Source organism: Heloderma suspectum, chromosome 17 (assembly GCF_057233095.1).
Source record: "Heloderma suspectum isolate Gila_16-S chromosome 17, 16-S_ref, whole genome shotgun sequence".
Lineage (NCBI taxonomy): Eukaryota > Metazoa > Chordata > Lepidosauria > Squamata > Helodermatidae > Heloderma > Heloderma suspectum.
In genome coordinates this window covers 18,626,334-18,646,758 of record NC_139474.1, presented here as the reverse complement: position 1 = coordinate 18,646,758, position 20,425 = coordinate 18,626,334, and the positions used below count along the sequence as shown (strand labels likewise).

At 52.2% G+C, this 20,425-nt stretch overlaps 1 protein-coding gene across 4 annotated transcripts in view; it reads left to right on the top strand.

The window, feature by feature from the left end:
- The window catches only part of CDC42SE1 (CDC42 small effector 1), a 39,415-nt gene continuing 18,990 nt past the window's right edge, over positions 1 to 20,425 (top strand). For 3 of the 4 annotated variants that reach the window (XM_084823848.1, XM_084823847.1, XM_084823846.1), the window contains exon 1: positions 790 to 868. The gene's annotated coding sequence lies outside the window, so the exon portion shown is untranslated. Of the gene's footprint in view, positions 319 to 746; positions 869 to 20,425 lie in introns of those variants that run through there. The other variant, XR_014786263.1, reaches the window with a different exon arrangement.

Genomic DNA, 20,425 nt, shown 5'->3' with positions numbered 1-20,425 from the left:
GTCAAAATACTTTATTTTTATTTTATTTATTTCATTTCATTTCTATACTGCCCAGTAGCCGTAGCTACTTTGGCAAGAAGCAGTTTGAAGGACAGGATGCCTCTGACCATGTCGTTCTCTCCGCATTTTTTTTTTTTTTAATTAAAGCATGTCATACATAGCAGGCAAAATGACAAGAAACTCCTTGGTAAACAAAGACCAGGCACGCCCATCCTGCTTGCTTCCAGATGCACAGCGCTCTTCAGGGGTGGGCAACTTGCAGCCCTCCAGATGGTGTTGAACTACAGCTCCCATCATCCCCCACCAAAACAGCCAATGGTAAGGAATCGGAAAATGGTGGGCTCTTTCCCGCTGGTGACTTTTGAGCTGGCTGGCGACCCACCTATGGGGGGTGCTGTACGCAGCAGACTTCCTGCATGGGCACTGGGGTGGTCTAGATGACCTCCGAGGCGCCTCCGAACGCTACCGTTTCCTGACCTTTGCTCTGACTACCCGGCAGTTCTCACAGGTGGTGTCTGCAGGAAGCCGGGGAGGGGATCTCGGGTAACCTTCTGGCTGAACTGAATTCGCCCCCACTTCCTCGCGTTTTACGCGCGATGCCGCAAGCGGCCAGCATCGGTGCTCGCGCATCACCTCTCGCCAGTCAAGAAGCCTGGAGACGGTGTACATTGAACAACCGCCTCTGTGCGTGTGTGTGTGTGTGTGTGTGTCACGCCTTCTGAACATTTCCTTATTCTCACACGCAGCACCGCAGAGAACCACACCTCCCAAGGCAAAAGTTTCCGTGCCAGTCTGGCTGGGGAACTTGGAGGCGAAAGGAAGGGGAGAGAGCGGGGAGAGGGAGAGATTGGCCCGCTGAGAAGCACAGGTAAGGCGCATCCGTCAATTTCGGGCTGGTCATTGACACGTTGTGGTCAGTTTCACTGGGGTCCTTGACTGAGGCCTCTGGAGCTCCGCCGGCGTAACAGACGGGCCAGGCGATGCCTTGCTTTTCCAGCCTCTGGCATGTCCATCTCAAGGCACAAAACCCCCTCCCAAGCCCCCTCTTTCTTTCGCTCCAAAGTTCAGCCCTAACTCCCCCCCCCCTCCGGTTTCTGTTTCTTTTTAAAAAGCCACAGTACGCCACGGGTTCGAGCTTCCCCACCACCGCGCACCCCAAATTTAACCAGATCCTTTGCCGCCCCCACCCAGAAAACCACGTCTGTTTTGTAAGATGTGCTGTTGTTCTGTGAAAGCCCGGAGCATTCGGAGTCGTGTTTTTTAGTCGCGCTTTTGGAATCGGTTTCGCTTCGCCCCTTCGAAAGCCTCCCCCGGATGAGACAAAATTTAAAGGGACCCATTGATTCGAAAAGTTGATTTGGGGGCTCGAAAGATCTCTCCCGGGCCGTGGTGGTTTGGTTCGATTTTTCCCTGGCTTGGAAAGAAGGGAATTCTTTTTCAGACAGTTGCTGAACTCCCTTTGCAAAGGTCCCTTTTACTCCGTGACACATTTTGAAAAAGTGGGGAGGGGAAACCCATTCAAAACCACCAACAGAAAGAGAAGGGAAAAAGTGGGGGAAGGGAGAGAAAAAGGGAAGGGCAGGAAATCTCCGTCTGTCTCCCTCATCCACTCTTTCAAACATATGTCTGAATTTTCCATTCTGTGCTGCCTGTGGAGGAACCTTGCAGATTTGTTTTCCCCCCCTGCAAAGCAGCATTGGCTTGACCGCTTTCTTTTCCGCCCCGTTCTTGGGGGGAAATGACTTACCCTGTTGCACGGGGCTAAAGCGCCTCGACGAAATATGGATCTGTACGCCTTTTTCGAAAGGTGGTGCGCTCCGTGCCAGTTGAGGGAAGGAAAACATGGCAGCTTCAAAAGAAGCGTTGATTTCCGTTTTGAAACTTGCTCACTGGACTTAAAGGCGATGAATGGCCGAGGAAAACCCGCTCACAGTCTGGGGACCCCTTTTTGCCCACTGTATCTTAGAGCCGTGGGGGTCTGCTGGGCCTTGCATTCCCACAGTGGTGCCAAGCGGAATTTAGCCCCCTGTTGAAACCAAGGAGCTAAATAACATCTATGACCTGGGCTGCCTGCCACATTTCTAGAGTGAGCCCATTTTTATTATTTTTAAATGGCCACATGAACATAACCCCCACTCCCCCCAAAACCCACCCATCCTGCAGTAAGCTTCTTACAACCTCTTACAAAACCATATTAAAGGGCTTTTTTACTCTCTCTCTCTCTCTGCTTGACCCCTCCATCTTCCTTCCCCACCATTTCCTTTCTTTGCCTTGACTCAGAGTCCTGGTCATTGTTCAAACAGCTTATGAGAGAGAGCAAACCAGCATGACACAGCTCTGGGGGGTCTGATATCTTGCATATCATACATATATACAGTATATATACACACACACACACACATCTCTACCAGTTCTGCTGCTTCTCTCCTTCTGCAATTATCCTGCCAATCTTGGGGATTTGGGGAGGAAAGGAAAATATACCACACACAAACTCCCCAGTATTGCAAAATCGTTCTCAGCTTAATTCCCATGCAAGGGGGAGGGGGATTTTCAAAGAGGGTTCTAACTGGGGAGGGAAGAGTTAATCACATGGTGCAACACCAACGCACACGCGCGCACACCAGTCTTCCCCTGTGTGACAATTAAGCTTAGAGAGAGAAAAAACATTTTCTATTGGTTTCGGCTGATCTAGTTCAGGGTGCAAATTAATTGAAGAGATTGTTTTATTTGAGAGTATTTGAGTGAGAATTTAATTGGCTGCCTGTGCCTCCTGTGAAATGTAAATACATCCTAGTAACTTTCTCTACATGTGCATATATGGATATAAATTAGCATATGCAAATATTATCCTGATCTGCATGCAATAGACCTATGCCCTCAATCTTTTTAAGTGCCTAGCAACGCCCCTGACTCATAGTAAGATGACTTCACCATTCTATGGGTCTCATTCCTTGGAGAAAGCCCCATTGAACTCAGGGCTTTTCTACGCGAAGCTTTTATCATGTGGTTGTCACCCCCTACTCACAGTTGTTTACGAGTTCTTTAGACAACGTGACCCTCCAGTTTTGCTTCTGTGTCTAACCAGGACTTTCAGGGAGGTTTTTTCAGAGCAGGGAACATGTGGCATGTAATTGTGAAAGCCAAAGAGTGTGATTTCCTCTTGTGAAAAGCGCTATTCTGCTATACCACAGTGCCATCTAGAGGTTACATAGCAGGAAAGGAAACGCTCCTCGTGTAGTGCTCAAACCTCAGTTCTGTGACAAAACTGAAAGTAGATACAGCAGATTAACAGCCTTGTGCAGAAAAGCTCTAAACCAGATTTACATCTGAGTCAACATAGCATTGTGCACTGTCAGATCTTTTTTGAGGACATAGAATCATAGAATCATAGAATAGTAGGGTTGGAAGGGGCCTACAAGGCCATCGAGTCCAACCCCCTGCTCAATGCAGGAATCCAAGTCAGAGTATCCCTGACAAATGGCTGTCCAGCCTCGTCTTGAAGGCCTCCAGTGTGGGAGAGCCCACCACCTCCCCAGGTAATTGGTTCCATTGCCGTATTGCTCTGACACTCAGGAAGTTTTTCCTGATGTTCAGTCGGAATCTGGCTTCCTGTAACTTGAGCCCATTATTCCGTGTCCTGCACTCTGGGATGATCAAGAAGAGATCCTGGCCTTCTTCTCTGTGACAAAACAGATAAGGGGTGTATGGCGACCAGAGAAAGGAAGCCTCCCCCAATTCACAATCTAAAAATGTATTTAATTATAGTATTTCTATACCAGCTTTCTGAGACTAACCAAGGCGGTTTACAAAAGATTGAAAACAAAAAAACCATAATCAGGGGAAAACAGTAAAAAGAATATAAACGTTTGGCGTCATGAAGCAAAAAAAAGCAGGGAGACGGAATTGGAGGGGCACACATACTAATTTGCGTGGTGGGGGGACACAAACATCTCTCTTACAGCGCAATCCTACGCACGTTTAGACAGTGGAAAGGCCTTTTCTCCATCTAAACGTGCATAGGATTGCGCCCTTAGGGTCATATGTTCACCAACGCTGAGCCTACCCAGCAGCCACAAAAATCAGTTCAAGAACAACCGTGTTCTGAACTGCAAGGGAAAAATTTCTTCTCCCTTTGCACCCCCTTTGCACTCCCTTTGTTCATCCCTTTGAACAAGCTGATGTTCTGAGGGTTTGGATGCAACCTGCCCTCCTTTGTTTCCTGCAGCAGCAGTGACTGGAGGCCTCCTGAGCAAAAGACGGTGAGAATTGAGTTTGATTTTTCCTGCATGAAGCAGCTGCTCAGAGATGAAATCCATGCCACCGTTTCGTAGGAAAGTCTCAGAACTTTCCTGCCTCCACCGGTCACACCACCCCCTGCCAACCCCCGCCCCCCCCCCGCTCCTGCTTTCTGAATCCCACGCCTGTGACGTGAGGTCTGCCGCTTGAAAGATTTCTCAACAGCCAAGTCAGGGCCCTGTTCGGGCTTGGAGCAGAGCCGGATGTGTGTGTACACGAGAGCATGGAAGCATGCGCCCACGTGTGTGCGCGCACCATGTCCCGATCCACACTTTCCAAAAAGGCATGTCTGTGTAACAGTGACATTGTGCACCAAGGGACCAGACTTCTAAACAGGGCAGATTAAAAACCAGCCAACCCATGATCTTTTGTTGTTACGAATCCGATGTTTTAAACCTTTTCAATGGATTTTGTTTTATGGAATCGCCTATGTTTTCTCGTTTTTGTTTCTAAAGGGTTGGTTGAAATTACGCCTGAAGGCAAGCATTTGAGTTTTTTAAAAAAACCTTTACTTAAAATGGCTGGAAATGGAATCGAAGGCTCTTTGTGAAGTTAAGGTGCCCTCCAGATTTGGGGGGGGGATTAAATGCTAAGTTGGGGAAGCATGTTAAAGGCTGCTTTTCTATGTAAACTGGTGCTCAAATTTCAAGAGGGGTGTGTGACAGAGGGGATCTGGGGTTCCTTAGCTGCTGTTTTTTAGAAGGCTGGGGGGGGTGATTTGGCTAAAATTAGGGTGAGCCAGGTGGGGGCCTTATGGATTTTGTTCTGGACCCCCACTCCAGCTTTCCCTCTATTATTCCAGCAGAGGACACTGGCAGGGAGGATGGTTTTCTTTCATATGCAAGCGTTATGAATATGGGACAATGGGTCATGTACTATGGCATTGTTGTGGGCTTGATCCCCGGGTCTGGCACAACCATCACAAACACTGGGATCCAGTCTCTTGGTTCCAGGAGATGCTGTCTGATGTATCGGTAGCAGGATCATCCTCCAGGCCCAGCTGGGTGATCTTGGATACTCCTGCTTTGATGCCCTTTTCTCTGTCTGAGATCCACTCAGTTCTCAGATGAGGACGATTCAGGCTGCAAATCCTATTACCGCCGCCATCACCGCCCCCAAATGTAAGAGGGCTTAGCTTCTGAGTAGACGCACCTCGAATTGTGGATGCCAGCCTGGTGCCCTCGAGATGTTGTTGGACTACAACCCCCATTAGCCCTAGACGGCACAGCCAGCAGCCCACAACCATTTAGAGGGCAGCAGTTTGGGGAAGGCTGTAGACGCGCTTACCCTGGAGAGAGTCCCATTGAACCAGGGTAAGCACACTTTGGACGGCGCTGCACTGGGGCTCGCAATTTCCCTGCCTCCATAAACTTCCTCTCCACCTAGTCTTCCGATCCTCGGCCCACCCCACTTAACATCTACCCTCCCCAAAGGTCTTTGCGAGACGGGCCCATCCCAGCTAAACTGACAGCATTCCCTTCCCGCATAAGAAGCTGAGCTGCAAACATTCTGTTGCTGCTCATGATTCCCTGAGCAGTTGGAATGTCTGGGCACGTTCTGCGACATGGCATCAGTTCAGCCAATCGGTATTGGAGGCCTGCCCAGCACCTAGGCCCAGTGCCATATCCACGTCCTCAAAGCGTTTAGGTCATGTGTTTGAGTGTATGTAGCTCAGCGGTTCTTACAACCACCCCATAAATGTGGGCCAGGGTTACAATCCCCATGTTAGAGATGAGAGAGGTGAGGCTGAGAAAGAGACAGGGTGATTTGCCTAAAACCACCCAGTGAATCAGTGGCAGAGGTGAAATTAGAACCAGGGATTTCCTGGTTCATGGCCTTGCTCTGCCCTCCCCAAATTGGCACCGTCGAACGACGTGTCGAACCATGAATCCCATCATCCTCAGCAAGCTGTCTGGGGCCGCTGGGAGTTGTGAGTCCAACACATCTGAGGGCGCCCAGGGGTCAGGCTGGGAGGCCGTGACTGTTCTCGTCCCGTTGCCAGGAGGAAAAGCTCTCCCCACCAGATTCCTTTCGAGGCCCTTTCCTCCTCAACATGTATCATTTGAACGATGAAGGGTCCCTTTGTTCAAGGCATGTGACCCGGGCGAGAGAAATGCCCGAGAGCCTCCCGCAGTGACTCCAGCCCGACGGGAGCAGGCTAACGGCATGGCTGCCTCTCTGCAAGGACTCCGACAGAGATGCTCCACTCAGTCGCCAACTCTTCATCGAAAGCGCGCGAATGAACGGCAGGCCGCACGGCCGTCGCGCACCAGGACGCAGGAGCGAGGAAATGCCGCGATTGTGCAGGCCGGCAGCCAGGCTGCGGCGTGAGAGGCCGAGCCCAAGAGATCTGGGGGGAAGGGGCAGAGAATCCGCATGCCCCCCCCCCGCCACACACGCACAGCAGCCAGCAGGGAGCGCCGTCCGTTCCGTTCGTCGGAACAAAGCCGAGGGCTTGTGCCCTTCCGCCATTCCCACAGGCGTCAGTGGGGCTTTGCCCAAAGCAAATTTGGGGGGCTGGGGGGGCTGTTTGGGGGGAGATGTTTTGCCCCCTCTCTCATAATACTAGAACCCCATGGGGTCACCCCATGAAGCTGATGGGTGGGAGAGTCAGGACAGATCAAGGGAAGGGCTTCTTCGCACAGCGCAAACTAGGGGATTCACTTCCACAAGATGTAGTGATGGCCGCCAGCTTGGATGGCTTTCAAAGGGGGCTGGACAAATTCCTGGAGGAGAAGGCGATCCGTGGCTGCTAGTCCTCATGGCTCTGTGCAACCTCCAGTACGGGAGGCAATGAGCCTATGTACTCCAGCGGCTGGGGAACACGGGCGGGAGGGTGCTGTTGCACTCATGTCCGGCTTGTGGGTCCCTGGTCGACAGCTGGTTGGCCGCTGTGTGAACAGAATGCTGGACGAGATGGACCCTGGCTCTGATCCAGCAGGGCTCTTCTTAGGTTCTCTCTGGGCAAAGCGATCCGCCTCACATCCTCGAATTGACCCGCCTCCCGTCGAGTGGGACCGTGGGTCTGTCTGGCCCCAGCATGGTCCACGCCAGCCTTCTCCGATGTGGGTGCCCTCCAGATGTTTTGGGCTCAGGCTCCCATCGTCCTCAGCCAGCGTGGCCAGTGGTGGAGCTTGCAGCCCCAAACCGGAGACACCGGGGATTGAACCTCCTGCGTGCGAAGCGGAGGCTCACAAGGTCCTGCTTTACCGAGGAAAGTCCTCGAACTGGAAGGGTTGTCGGAGACGGTCCTCTCGGAAGGATGGTCCAGTGCGAGTCCAGTTCATAATTCAAGAGCCCAGGGAGGCGCAGAGCGGAGGCCTTGGCCTTCCCCAGGCACAGTCAGCCCCGCTTGGGCAGGAGACTGGGCAGGCGAAAGGCACTGGTCACCTGGGCCCAGGCTGTTCATGATGACTGTAGACAACAGGGATCCCTTTGAGGTGATGCGTTTGGTACTGCCCCCCCCCCGGCCTGCTCCAAGAGGTGTGCCCCCGGGACGGGATGGCAGCATTGCAAGGGAGCGTCTCACCATCGGACCGGAGAAGCAAGGCCAGACCCCGCAGAGGAAGCCGGCCAGCTGGTGGCTATGCGTTCCCAGGGCCGCATGGGGCCTCCAGCTTCAGGGGCAGCCTACCACTGTGTCCCCTTTCCTCAGAAGCAGCAGTGGCAGAGAAGCCGTTGCCTTCCTGTGGGCTTCTCAGAGGCCTCTGGGTGGCTACTGTGGGATGCAGGAGGCTGGAGTGGATGGGGTTTGGGGTCTGATCTAGCGCCAGGTCCAGGTTTCGGGGGCAAGACAAGCTGAACGGGCCCCTCCCTCCATGAGTCCGCCTTCTCACCGCCACGCTCACCAGCTGCCCTCGCTCCTCCTCCTCTTCCTCATTTCTGCTCCCTCCGGCTCGCTCGGCAGGCAGACAGCCAGGGAGCAAGGCGGCCGCAGCGTCTCCCGCTTCTCGCCCCCTCCGTTGTCTGGCCGGAGCGAGAGGCAGGGGGGCAAGGAGGCCGCAGCGGGAGAGGGGAGCAACTCTTGTCACCGGGCCCTCGGCAGGTGCCCGACCATGTCGACCCGTGACGCCAGCCCCGTTCGTGGGAAAGCTGGGGCACTCCTGTCAGCGTGCCGCCTCTGCTCCTGTGCCGTGCAACTCCGAGTTTATGGGCCGGGTTTGCCTCCAGCCCGGAGGATGTGCGAACAGAGTCTTCCCTGGTTCGTTCTCAACCAGATCTGTGTTGTGCTGGGCGGGGGGGGGGGTGTCTCCCCGTGTCGCTAGCTTCCCCGCTCTCAGGGTGGGCTGCGCCGTGCCGTCACTGGGCAGCCGAGCATCGAGGGGCGGCAAACATACGTGGGCTACACAGAGGCCCCGTGTGACCGGAGCTGCCGTGTGACCCACAGCACCCAAAATAACCACCATGCAGAAGTGCTGGAGGTCAGGCGGAGGCAGGAGGGAAACCAGCGTCACGTTGTTACTTTGGTAGGAACCTTAGCCAGTAAACTGGGAAGCATCCAGAATTAGCGGCTTGTGCCCTGTCGCTTCTCCAAGCGGAAATGGATTTTGCAGCGTCTCTTGGGTGCTGGCGTGGGGGTGGGGGGGGTCTGCCTGTACGGGATGTCTTTCCCCTTGCAGCCCCCTCCTAAACAGAAAAAGGGGGCGAGAGGGAGGGACTGCCAACATTGATTTATTATTAACATGTATATGTATTATTAACATGCAGACGCCGCCTCACTTACTAAAAAGTCAGAGTGGACAATGCAGAGCAACAGAAACCAAGGGCTGGGAAGGTGTGGCCCTCCAGTTCTCAATGGGCTACAACTCCCATCAGCCATAGCCACCATAGCCAATAGCGCAGGATTACAGGAGCTGCAGTCCAGCAAGGTCTGGAGGGCCCAAACATTCCCCATCCCTGACGGAGGCAAATAGTCTGGCATACCCAAAGCTTATGACATTCCTCTGAATGCCCCCCACCAATTAAGTGCAGGGCCTTTTTGGTAGCAGCACGCAGTTCTGGAACAGCCTTCCCAGAGAGGTTCGCCCGGTTCCGTCCCTGCAGTCTTTTCAGTGCCAGCTGAAGACCTTCCTGTTCTTTGAATGAGCTTGTGCATTCCTAGCTTCTCCCTTTTCAAATGGGTGTGTTTACCTAGGGGCTGCCATGAGCCTGGATTTCTTGTTGTGTTTTATGTTGCTTTTGATCCCATGTTTTTTTTAAAAGGCCTTATTCTGTATTCCAGTTGCTTTATGTTTCTCTAGCGTAAGCTGCCCAGAGGACTTGATGTTATGGGGCGGTGTACAAATGACATAAATCTGCCGTCCCGAATTTGGTGCCCTCTAACTGTTTTGGACGGCAATGCCCAGCATTCCTGGGGATGATGGGAGCTGAATGCTCTGGGGCCAACACTGTCAAGCCTTCTCCCAAGCATTTGACGACATATGATGTTACATGTCAGGGTGTGTGTTTTTATCCGGTCCTGGTGGTTTTATTGTGAATCGTTCTGAACTTGTTTTTGAACTGTTTTAAATTCTTGAATGTTAAAGGTTTTATATTATGTTTTATCATGCTGTGGGTGATATAGAAGAGCTTTGGCTATTGGGCAGCATAGAATTTAATGAATGAATGAATGAATGAGTCCAAAACGTCTGGCGGCATCCCTAATACGAGAGAGCCGGTGTGGTGTAGTGGTTTAGAGAGTTGGACGTGGGAGATCCGGGTTCAAGTCCCCACTCGGCCATGAAGCTCACTGGGCATCTTTGGGCCAGTCACTGACACTCAGCCTCACCTACCTTGGAAAAACCTTTTTCCATTGGTTTGTGATGATCTAGTTCAGGGTGCAACCTCTACGTCACAGGGCTGTTGTGAGGATAAAGTGGAGAGGAGGAGGATCAACTATGCCATCTTGGGATCCTTGCAAGAGGAAAAAAATGTAATAACAACAACAGAAAATGTAATAACAACAACAATAATAGTAACAGTAATAATAATAATTCAGGTTCTTAGGTTCAATCAGCAGTCTGAGGGTCTCTGTTTATTGCGGCGAGTCAGTTTCCCACTCTTAGGTGAGAGGCAGAGGAGGGAAGCAATTCAGGGGCAAGCAGAAGGCGCCCTGGCCGCTTTGGATCTGACAGCATCCGGCCAGAGGAGAGCCCCAGAAGAGTGCCCCAGGCAGCTGTGTGCTCCGGTCCTCTGACCCCCGGGGGACTTTGGAACCTGGACTCGGCGTGGGAGTCCCCGAACAGCCCGGGACTCTTCTCCAGGAGAAACCCAGGCAGTGTTCCAGTGGAAGAGTGGGGGATGGGGGGGGCACGTCGTGGGCGGCCGCACGCCTGCGCCAGGCCGTGCTCTCTGGCACGGCAGCAATCGGCACCCTGCGCCAGGGTCAGCGTGCCCGGGCACCTCCCAAGGCCCTTGGCGCTGGGCTGTCGTTAGGTTGGGTCTGCTGCAGCACAAATTCCTGCCCACGTTCGAGGTTTCCTCTCCCCTTCGATTTCAGAGATGACTGACAGCGGACACAATTCGCTAGACAGGGCTGGCGCGGGAGGCAGGGCCACCATGGTTGGGCCTCTGCTGAGGGCCCACGCCCAGCAGGGGCCCGCTGACAAGAGCCCCCTGGACTTGGACATAAGAACGGCCGGAGAGCCCTGCTAGATCAGACCCAGGGCCCACCTCGTCCAGCCTTCTGTTCCCACAGTGGCCAACCAGCTGTCGACCAGGGACCCACAAGCAGGACGCAAATGCAACAGCGCCCTCCCGCCCATGTTCCCCAGGGACTGGTGTACAGAGGCACACTGCCTCCTTGCTCCTCTCCTCCGCCATTGCGATCTGCTTGTTCGCAGGCTTCTCGCTCCAGCCCAGATGAAGGTGGTGGTGAGGAGGAGAAGCAGGAGACGCCATGGCCTGCTTGCCCCCCGGGCGCTGCCCTGGTCTGGAAGGTCCGTGTGGCGTTGGCCACTGCCCGGCCTCCCAGAGGTGCTAGCTCAGTGCGGAAGCCGGAGCTGAAGAAAGAGCCCTCTGGGTCAAGGAGAAGGCCCACTGGGTCTAGTGTTGTGGCCCCCCAGGCCCCTCCAAGAAGCCCGGTATTCGGAGGTAGACTGTACCTGAACATGCCAGCACAGCTGTTGCCACCCCGCTATCAGGTTCCTAGGGATTCTGCTGGAAAATGGGGTGCATGGAAAGGCATGAGACCTTGTTCCCTGGAAGAACTGTATTCCCCCCAGCCGCTCTGTACACCTCGATTCCCAGCAGAGTTGCTGGGAATCTGGCCTGGTTGCCACTCCCGGTGGTGGCGTGCGCACTTCAATGGCAGGGGTAGGTTGTGACCTGCGGTATGTTCTGAGGGGCCAGTTGAGCCCCCCAACTAGGGACGTTGGAGAAACCCACAACCGATTCAAATGAGTTTGGATTTCTATGAATCTGGCCTGTGCAATCTGCCGCCGACTGGCTCTTCCCAAGTCGTGCGGATTCCACGAACCTGTGTACCGTTTGTTTGTTTTTTAGCTTTGGGGAGGGATTTGCGCAAAGGCACACTTGCGCAAGTCCACATTAGTGCTAATGAGCATTAGCGCAAGTGTGCAATAACGCCGATGTGCATTCGCAAACTGACAAAGTTTCCGTGCACAAAGTCCAATTCCGTCATTGAGCAGGCAACGGAACAAAAGAAAACTGACAATCCGCAAAACACAGACGGAAGGGATTTAACAAAATCTGTACCTCCCTGCCCACAGCCCACCAAAGCTCACTCCTCCCCCATTCTATAAATGTGTTAAAATTTCTCGCAGCTGACAGGCCAACAACATGGTGAAGGCGTAGGGTTCATTAAACAGTTTTGTTTTGCTTTGCTTTGTTTTTGCATGCTATCCATAATTTCAGTAGTCCTTACAAGAGCCCTGTGAGGTAGGCCAGGACTGACTGATGACGACTACACTTCTAGGGGATGTTCTCTGGGGCAACGTTACAGGTAAATCAAAAACCACAACATACAGGCTGATAAATAATGATAAATAGTGATGAAAAAAGCAGCAAGGGTCACCGTAAATCTGAGAGATCAAACCAGCAGCAAGGGGTGAAGAAAAGGGACGAACAACAAAACAGTGCAGCACACACAACCACGTGTAAAAGTGGCAGGAAAATAAAAGAGTGCAAAGATTAGTGCAAAGATTAGTGCAAAGCACTAAAACGGTTCTGCGAGAGGGAGAGAAAGTAGCTGAGCTCAGCCTACCTCCTGAGCTCACAGCAAAGGCTTACCTGGGAAGGTTCTCCCTGCAGATCAGTCTCTCAGAATCCTAGAATAGTAGGGTTGGAAGGGGCCTATAAGACCATCAAGTCCAGCCCCCTGCTCAACACAGGAATCCACGTCAATGTATCGATCCAAGTCAAAGCATCTTAGCCACAGTGCAAGCCGTGGCAGCCCCTCCTGCGTGCGCCGTTTAAGGATGTGTAAAAATTATGTAAAATCTGTGTTTCACGGATAGTCAGGCCCCTTTCGTTCCGTCGTCTGTTCACGGACGGATTCGAATTTTGTTTTTCATTATGCGGAAAAATGCGGAAATAATTCCATTAAGAGAGTTTGCAACAATTTACATAATTGACCGTAATACGTAACGTTTAGCGTATTGTCCCCCATTCCATTCCACTTTTCCCCTATATTTATCAGTCTCAGCAGAAAGGTGCATTTTCCCCTATAAATAAATCTGTGTAAATTTCGGGAAAGTAGAAAAAACGATCTGGAAGTCCACGGAGTCCATGTGGCTGGAGGGGGTCGCTCTGCAGCGGATTCTGCAGGCAGCTTCTTAAAAATCCGAGATCCTTTCAGTCCGTCTCAAACTTCTCCAGTGTCCCTAGTGCCATCGGCAGCTGGCCCGTGGGAAAACCCTGGGAACGATGACAGCGTGGAGAAGCGAGACCAACGTTGACAAAGGGGTTGGAGGCAGGGCAGGGGGATGCAAAGCCTGTAACTGTTGAGTGGGAACAATAAGTCCAGCAGCGTGGGAATAGCACCAAGCTCCAACGGCAGGTAGTGGCCAGGAGCCCATCCACAAAGGGGGAGAGAAAACCACAGACCTGTCCTCTACATCGTGGGTATTTCCCAGAGGTCACAGAATAGTAGGGTTGGAAGGCGCCTACTAGACCATCGAGTCCAACCCCCTGCTCAGTGCAGGAATCCCAGTCAGAGCATCCCTGACAGATGGCTGTCCAGCCTCGTCTTGAATGCCTCCAGTGTGGGAGAGCCCACCGCCTCCCTAGGGAACCGGTTCTGTTGTCGTCTTGCTCTAACAGTCAGGAAGTTTCTCCTGATGTTCAGCCGGGATCCAGCTTCCTGCAACTTGAGTCCATTATTCCGTGTCCTGCATTCTGGAATGATGGAGAAGAGATCCTGGCCTTCCTCTCTGTGTCAAACTTTCAAGTCTTTGAAGAGCGCTATCCTATCTCCCCTCAGTCTTCTCTTCTCAAGGCTGAACATGCCCAGTTCTTTCAGTCTCTCTTCATAGGGCTTTGTTTCCAGTCCCCTGATCATATTTGTTCATCTTCGTTCGTGAAATACCAGACTTGCAGAAAAGCCACCAACGGGCAGAGAATTCAGCCTTTTGAGACTCTCAGCATGCACTTTTATTTGTTATTTGTTATTACATTTATATCCCACCTTTCTTCCTCTTGCAAGGAATCCAGCGCAGCTTACATGGTCCTCCATTGCTGAAATGGACTTCCCTCGCCTAGCCTGTTCCCTAGGCCTTTTTATGTACAGCGGTGCCAACAGGGTTGGCATTTGGGGCGGATCCCCAGGGCCCCGCTCAGCAGAATGAGCAAGGCCCCCCCGGCCCCTGGAATGTGGCAGCTTGCTGTTGTTTACACCAGGGGTGGGCAGAAGGTAGATCTCCAGATGTTTTGGACCTCAACTCCCAGAAGGTCCTGCCAACGTGGCTACTTATCAGGGAAGCTGGAAAATGAAGTCCCAAACATCTGGAAATCTATCCTTGGGGTACACCGACTGGCTGCAGTTCTCTGGGGTTTCAGGTAGGCATCTTTCCCAGCCCCGTGTGGAGATGTCGGGGGATGCTGATCCTGGGACCCTTTCTGCATGCAAAGCAGCGGCCTTACTACTGTGCTCCAGCCCTTTGATTGTCCACAAGGTGGCCAGCAGCCTATGAGGAGGGCAACAGGTGTAGGTCCTGTCGGAAGGGCTCCTCACAGAGATCCTCACAGGTGACGTGTTTGCTGACCCCTGTTTGCTCCAGAAGCACAGCCACTGTTTTGCCGATGCAAAGCAGCTGTGGAGAGGAGTGCAATATGCAAGAGAGATCCTGCAGCTGGGAGGAGAGGCACTTAACCCTTCCACAATCAGTCGCTTTTCCCTCCTGCGATTTCACCCTCTCCCTCCCAACACCACTCAATTCCAGACCTGTGTTTCCAACAAAAGCGTGGTTCCTGGACCACAACTGGGGGGGAAAGTGGCTTGGGGGAGGTAGAGATTGAAGGGAAAAGGTGGCGAGAGGGGAGGGGAAGGAAGGACACCCCCCTGCCAAACACAGCCACCGGACGCACCACTCCAGGCCGAGAAGGCCGGCTCCGGACCCCCCAGCGATGATGAGGAAGTCCGGGGAAAAGAAGAAAGGCCGGGCCGTGTGCCGTGATGTCAGCAGTGCCAGTGAGCTCACTTCCTTTTTTTCAGTTTTCGAAGTTCCCAGAGGATGTGCCCCATGACACTAGGATCTCCATCTCCCACAGCGAGGGGGGAAACGCCCTCCGGACTCATTCCCAGGCTAAGCCCAGATGGCTGAGGGCCCCGGCTTCGTGCCCCTGAGCAAATGGCGCCAGTGTCCGTACGACCCATCACACTCTCACCCCTCGAAATCTCCTTCACCTGCAGATGAAAGGCGAAGGTTGCAACAGACCTCCGTTGCTTTTGCGTTGAGCAACCGCCGAGGTTACACACACACAGAGCCGGTGTGTAGCAACAGGTTGAAAACAAACAGTAGCGAGGGAAAACCGAGGGGGGGAAGGGAGGGTGTGGTTATTCTGCTGGGTGCTCCAGGGCCCATTGCCGCATGGGGAGCTCTGATATCACCAGGGCAAGGCCAAGATAAGGTGTTGCCTCATGGCAGAGCCAGACTGAGGTGGCCTATCGAGGAGGAGGCTGCCAGCCCCTGGGACCAGCGGGGCCAGCGACAAGAGGTTTGTCAAATGATGCGGAGTGTGGAGAAAGTGATGCGCAGTGTGGAGAAAGTGATGCGCAGTGTGGAGAAAGCGGCTCGAAGGTTGCGGGGTGTTGTTGTCGTCCCCACACACACACTTTCGCAGTCTAAGAATTCAGGATGCCTCGGTGACATTGACCGGCAAGAGAGATTCGGGAGGGAGAGAATACAACGTTTCTTGTATTTGTGTGGCGATCTGCGGTTTAGAACATAAGAACATGAGGAGAGCCCTGCTAGATCGGGCCAAGAGTCCATCTAGTCCAGCATCCTGTTCCCACAGTGGCCAACCAGCTGCCCACAGGAAACCCACAAGCAGGACACGAGTGCAACAGCACCCTCCCGCCCATGTTCCCCAGCAACTGGTGCACATAGGCTCACTGCCTCTGGTCCTGGAGGTAGCACAGAGCCATCAGGACTAGTAGCCATGGATCTCCTTCTCCTTCGGAAGCCATCCAAATTGGCGGCAAATGGTAGCGAATGCCATCATTTGACTCTGCGCTGTGGGAAGAAGGATTTCCGTTTATCCGTCCTGGAACTCCCACCGATCAGCTTCAGGGGAGGACCCCTTTGGGTCCTAGTATTATGGGAGAGGGCGGAAAATGTATTTCTCCCATGCTGTTCTCTCGTCTCCAAACCCTGCTGACCCGGGATGTCTAAGAATAAGAACATCAGAAGAGCCCAGCTGGATCAGAGCCAGGGTCCATCTTGTCCAGCATTCTGTTCTCACAGCGGCCAACCAGCGGTCGACCAGGAACCCACAAGCAGGACAGGAGTGCAACAGCTCCCTCTCACCCATGTTCCCCAGCAACCATGTTTGGCAGCTACTGGCGCCTTAGACAACTTTCGCAGCAGAGGGGACAAATGTCCGGAATGAGAAGGCTGTCTGTGGCCGTGAGCCACAACAGCTAGCTGCATGGAACCAGATAATCCCTTGTTCCACCTCTCTCCAACCTGTCCCTCTCCAGATCTTTCAGACTACAACTCCTGTCATCCCCAGCCAGCTCTGGCAGGTGTCAGGTTGACGGAGGCTGCTCCAGGAGCATTACCGTTACATTCGCATTAGCCACAATAGCTAGCAACGGATTTCCCCTTTTTTTGGCACCGGTCCTGCGTCACATCATTCTCCCTGCTTGGCTTGCATCTCCTCTTGTGCGGGAGTGGATCGGTTGATAGAGGTGATTATCACTCGCGTTTCACCGCAGCGCAGCGGCCCCTGTTTAAAACACTGTTGCCAGCCACACGACTACATGCATGGGAGTCCTTCTTTCCGGCGCCAGGTGAAGAGCTTTTTATTTTCTTAGGCATTTTAGCATTTTAGCTTTCTAGACTTGTAGCTTTGCTGTTTTAACTCTGCATTTTGAATCCCTGCAGTGCTGCTGGGTTTTATTCTGGTTTTATTCTGGTTGTGTTGTTACTCTGTGGTTTTAATGGTTTATATACTTTATACTGTTTTATTATGTGCTCTTTGGTTTTAATTTTTGTGAACCGCCCAGAGAGCTTCAGCTATGGGGCAGTATAGAAATCCACCCATCCATCCATCCATCCATCCAATAAATAAATAAATAAATAAATACCTGACCATTTCCAAAGGAAGTGAGTAGGTGTTATGTATTCATTTATTACATTTCTATACCGCCCAAGAGCAACATGATAAAATATAACAGAAAACTTTTGAAGGTTTAAAACTACAGAGTCTTAAAACCAGAGTAAAAACCAGCAGCATGTAAAGATGTAAAAGTACAAGATTTAGGGTGCAATCCTATGCATGTTTAGACAGAAAAAAAGCCCTGCAACTCCCAGCTGGCTGGCTGGGGAATGCTGGGAGTTGTAGGCCTTCTTTCTGTCTAAGTATGCATCAGAGTGCACATTTGAACAATAGAAACTGAGGAACTTAAAATGCCTGGGAGAAAGAAAGGTCTTTACCTGGCACTGAAAAGACCACAACACAGGCACCAGGTGTTGCTTTCCCCCCTCGGCCCAGAAGAGTTAAGTTTCTGGTCCTCGTGACATCCGGGGACCAAAGCATGTTTTAAGATCTGAGCCCAGCTATTGGAGGATGGAGTAGCAACGGGGGCAGTGATGCATTGGTTCCCACCCATGGCAGCATGGGTCTCTGTGAGGTTGGCTGGTCATGCTTGCTGGCCAGGCCTGCAAACTTGAAACACATGCTTGTGGGCATCCTGTTTTCATCTGACACACGGTCTCTTTGAAGAGCGCACACTGCCGGCACACACACACACATACACACACACACAAGAAAAAGAACAGGGACAGCCAGGGTTAAGGAGGGGAAATATCAGCCGGTGGACTTTCTCACCCCTCTGTCTGCCTTCATGCCAAGTTCAGGGGCAGCGCTCGGAGGGGATGTTTCAACCTGTGTGTGTGAATGCGCATGGGCACAATGCTTGTATCCTGAGCAGGCGTGAGCGTTTAAAAAAAAACTTTTTTATATTTTTAATTTATTTATTGTATTTTTATCCCGCTCCTCAGCCAAAAAAGGCTCCCGGAGCAGCTTACAATCAATTAACAAAGAAGACAGTCCCTGTCCGCAGGCTTACAATCTAAAAATCTTACAGTCGGGAGGTGGCCGGCTGGGCATGTAAATCGTCGTCAATGCTCATGTTATTATTCATTCTTCAACATCTGAATTATCCCTTTCTACAGCAACATGGTACTTATTTCCAAGTTAATGTGTTTTTCATCAGGGCAGCAGACGCAAACTCTGTTTGATTCCCATAGCCATGCTGGCGTTTGGATTACGGTGAGTTTAAAATCCACGGGCAGCCTTTCTTTTTTATCAGGGTTAGCAAGCAGTTGGTGTCATTTTTTGCTCTGACGTGTCAGAGGCATAGAGGCAATTCTGAAGCATGGAAGGGCAGTGGAGGAGAGAAATGCTAGCTTTGTGCTTTGTGACTGAAGCAATATACATGGCCATCTAAAGCCACCCCCACCTAAATAGTATGCATTTATTTCTTAACATGTATGTTCTGCCTAATTTGCTCAAACGCCGCATTGCCATCTAAAGAGCAGGGAGGGGCATAAATGCCATTAAGACCAGAGACTCAGGTCACCTAACTGATCATAATGTACTTTCTAACGTATTGGCAAAGCCACGGGAACAATGGTACATAAACACCTCAGGGGGAGGGGCATTTGCTTTCTGAAGTGAGCGGGCTGTTCCTGCTCTCTATTGAGCCCAAGTCTGGCTGTGTCAAATCTGCGCATGAATTTCCCACCCACTCGGACCCTCCTGTTGAAAACTATTTTGTTGAAGAGCCTCAACATACAAGGGTGCTCCTAAGTGTCTGGGGAGACTGAATTGCACCTTTGCTAGTACCTGAGTGTTACATGACCTGCTACGGAGCTCCTTAAAACCTTCTAGCATCAGGTTGGTCCTGGGATGCTGGGCAAAACAGACCCGCAGTCCAGTTCCACCGTAGGCTGTTCTTTCATCTTTAGATGGCTCCACCAGGAGCTAATGGCTATGCTAGGTAAATGGAACCCCCATATTCCAGAGCAGTATACCTTTTTGAAGTCCAGATACTGGGACAAAGGGCAAGAATCCCTCTGCATAGAGAGAGTCCAGTTAGGGCCACGCAACAGAAGACAAATATTCCTGGCACGAAGGCATCCCTTTTATTTTACGCTGCTCTGTCAGGATCGGCTTTATTCTGCCGTTGTCCTGTTTTGATGCCCTGGGAGGTTCGGCTGAAGAGCAGCTAATAAGCCCCTTAGAAGAACGATCAAATAAAATATATTCCCATGAAGCGGCGCGCAGGGTGAACGAGCCCTCGATGTCCTTGGGAGCCACCCACAGCGTTGTTCCCACGGGATGCCGCTGCTGAGCATCTAATCTAAAGCTAAGCACAGAACGGAGGGCATCTGGGATTCTTTTAGCGCAGCCTTCCCCAGCACAGCACCTTCCAGATGTGTTGGGCTACACCTCCCATCATTCTTGGTCCTGTGCTGGCTGGGGCTGATGGGAGATGTGGTCCAAAACATCTGGAGGGCCGCCCCATTGAGGAAGGCTGCTTTAGCAGATTCTCTGGTGTGTATGTGTATTCTCTGGTGTGTGTGTGGGGGGGTGGATTCTTTAGCAGATTTTCTGGTGTGTGTGTGTGTGTGTGTGTGTGTGTGTGTATGAATAATTGCTTTGTCTGCACAGTTCATGGGCCTCCATAAAGCCCCAAGCCGCATGGCCAACTTGAAATCGGGCATGCCTCGCCTTTTCGCTCCTCAGTCACCAGAAGGTTGGTATCTCGTGAACTTTCCTCTCTTTTTTTCCCCCTCCACCATCTGATCATAGGGAGGTGGTTCAGGATTTGGTTTTTTCCTTCTTCTTTCTGCTGTTCCACCCTGGTCCAGGTGGAGGGGTGAGTCAGAGGCGAACAGGTTGGGGCAGGAAGGCGAACTGGGCTGGTCCAACGAGGCTGGCGGAGTGCCGCCGCTGCTGCATTGCAGGAGGCTGGAAGTGGCTGGCAGGCCCCTGGAGTGGCGGGGCGCTGTGCTAGGGCAAGTCAGATCCAGCCACCGTTCCTCTCCCTCCAGATCCCAGAACGGTTATTTCTCTGGGAAGGAGTTGTTGGAAGGACAAGTCAAGGGGAATATGTTTTATTTAAAATGATGGATAGGGTGCCTTCCAGGGCGTTTATGCGGCTTGCATTTACACACACATACTTATGCTATCATGCAACCCCCAGGTTGTGCAGTCGTACGTAGAAAAGCCCCACAGACTCACCTAAATTATTGGTCAGAGCAAACCCCGGAACCTGTTTTCTGAGGCAAGGCACAGTCCTGGAGCATGTGCGAAATAAGAATGGCAGGTGTGCCTCTGAGCGTGGGCAAATGGCACATTCTTGTGCCCACTGGCTTCCCAGAACCAGCCCCCAGCCAGCTGGGCTCTGGAACTGGGACCTGCATGTCAGAGATCATAGACGGAAGCAACATCCCCCCCC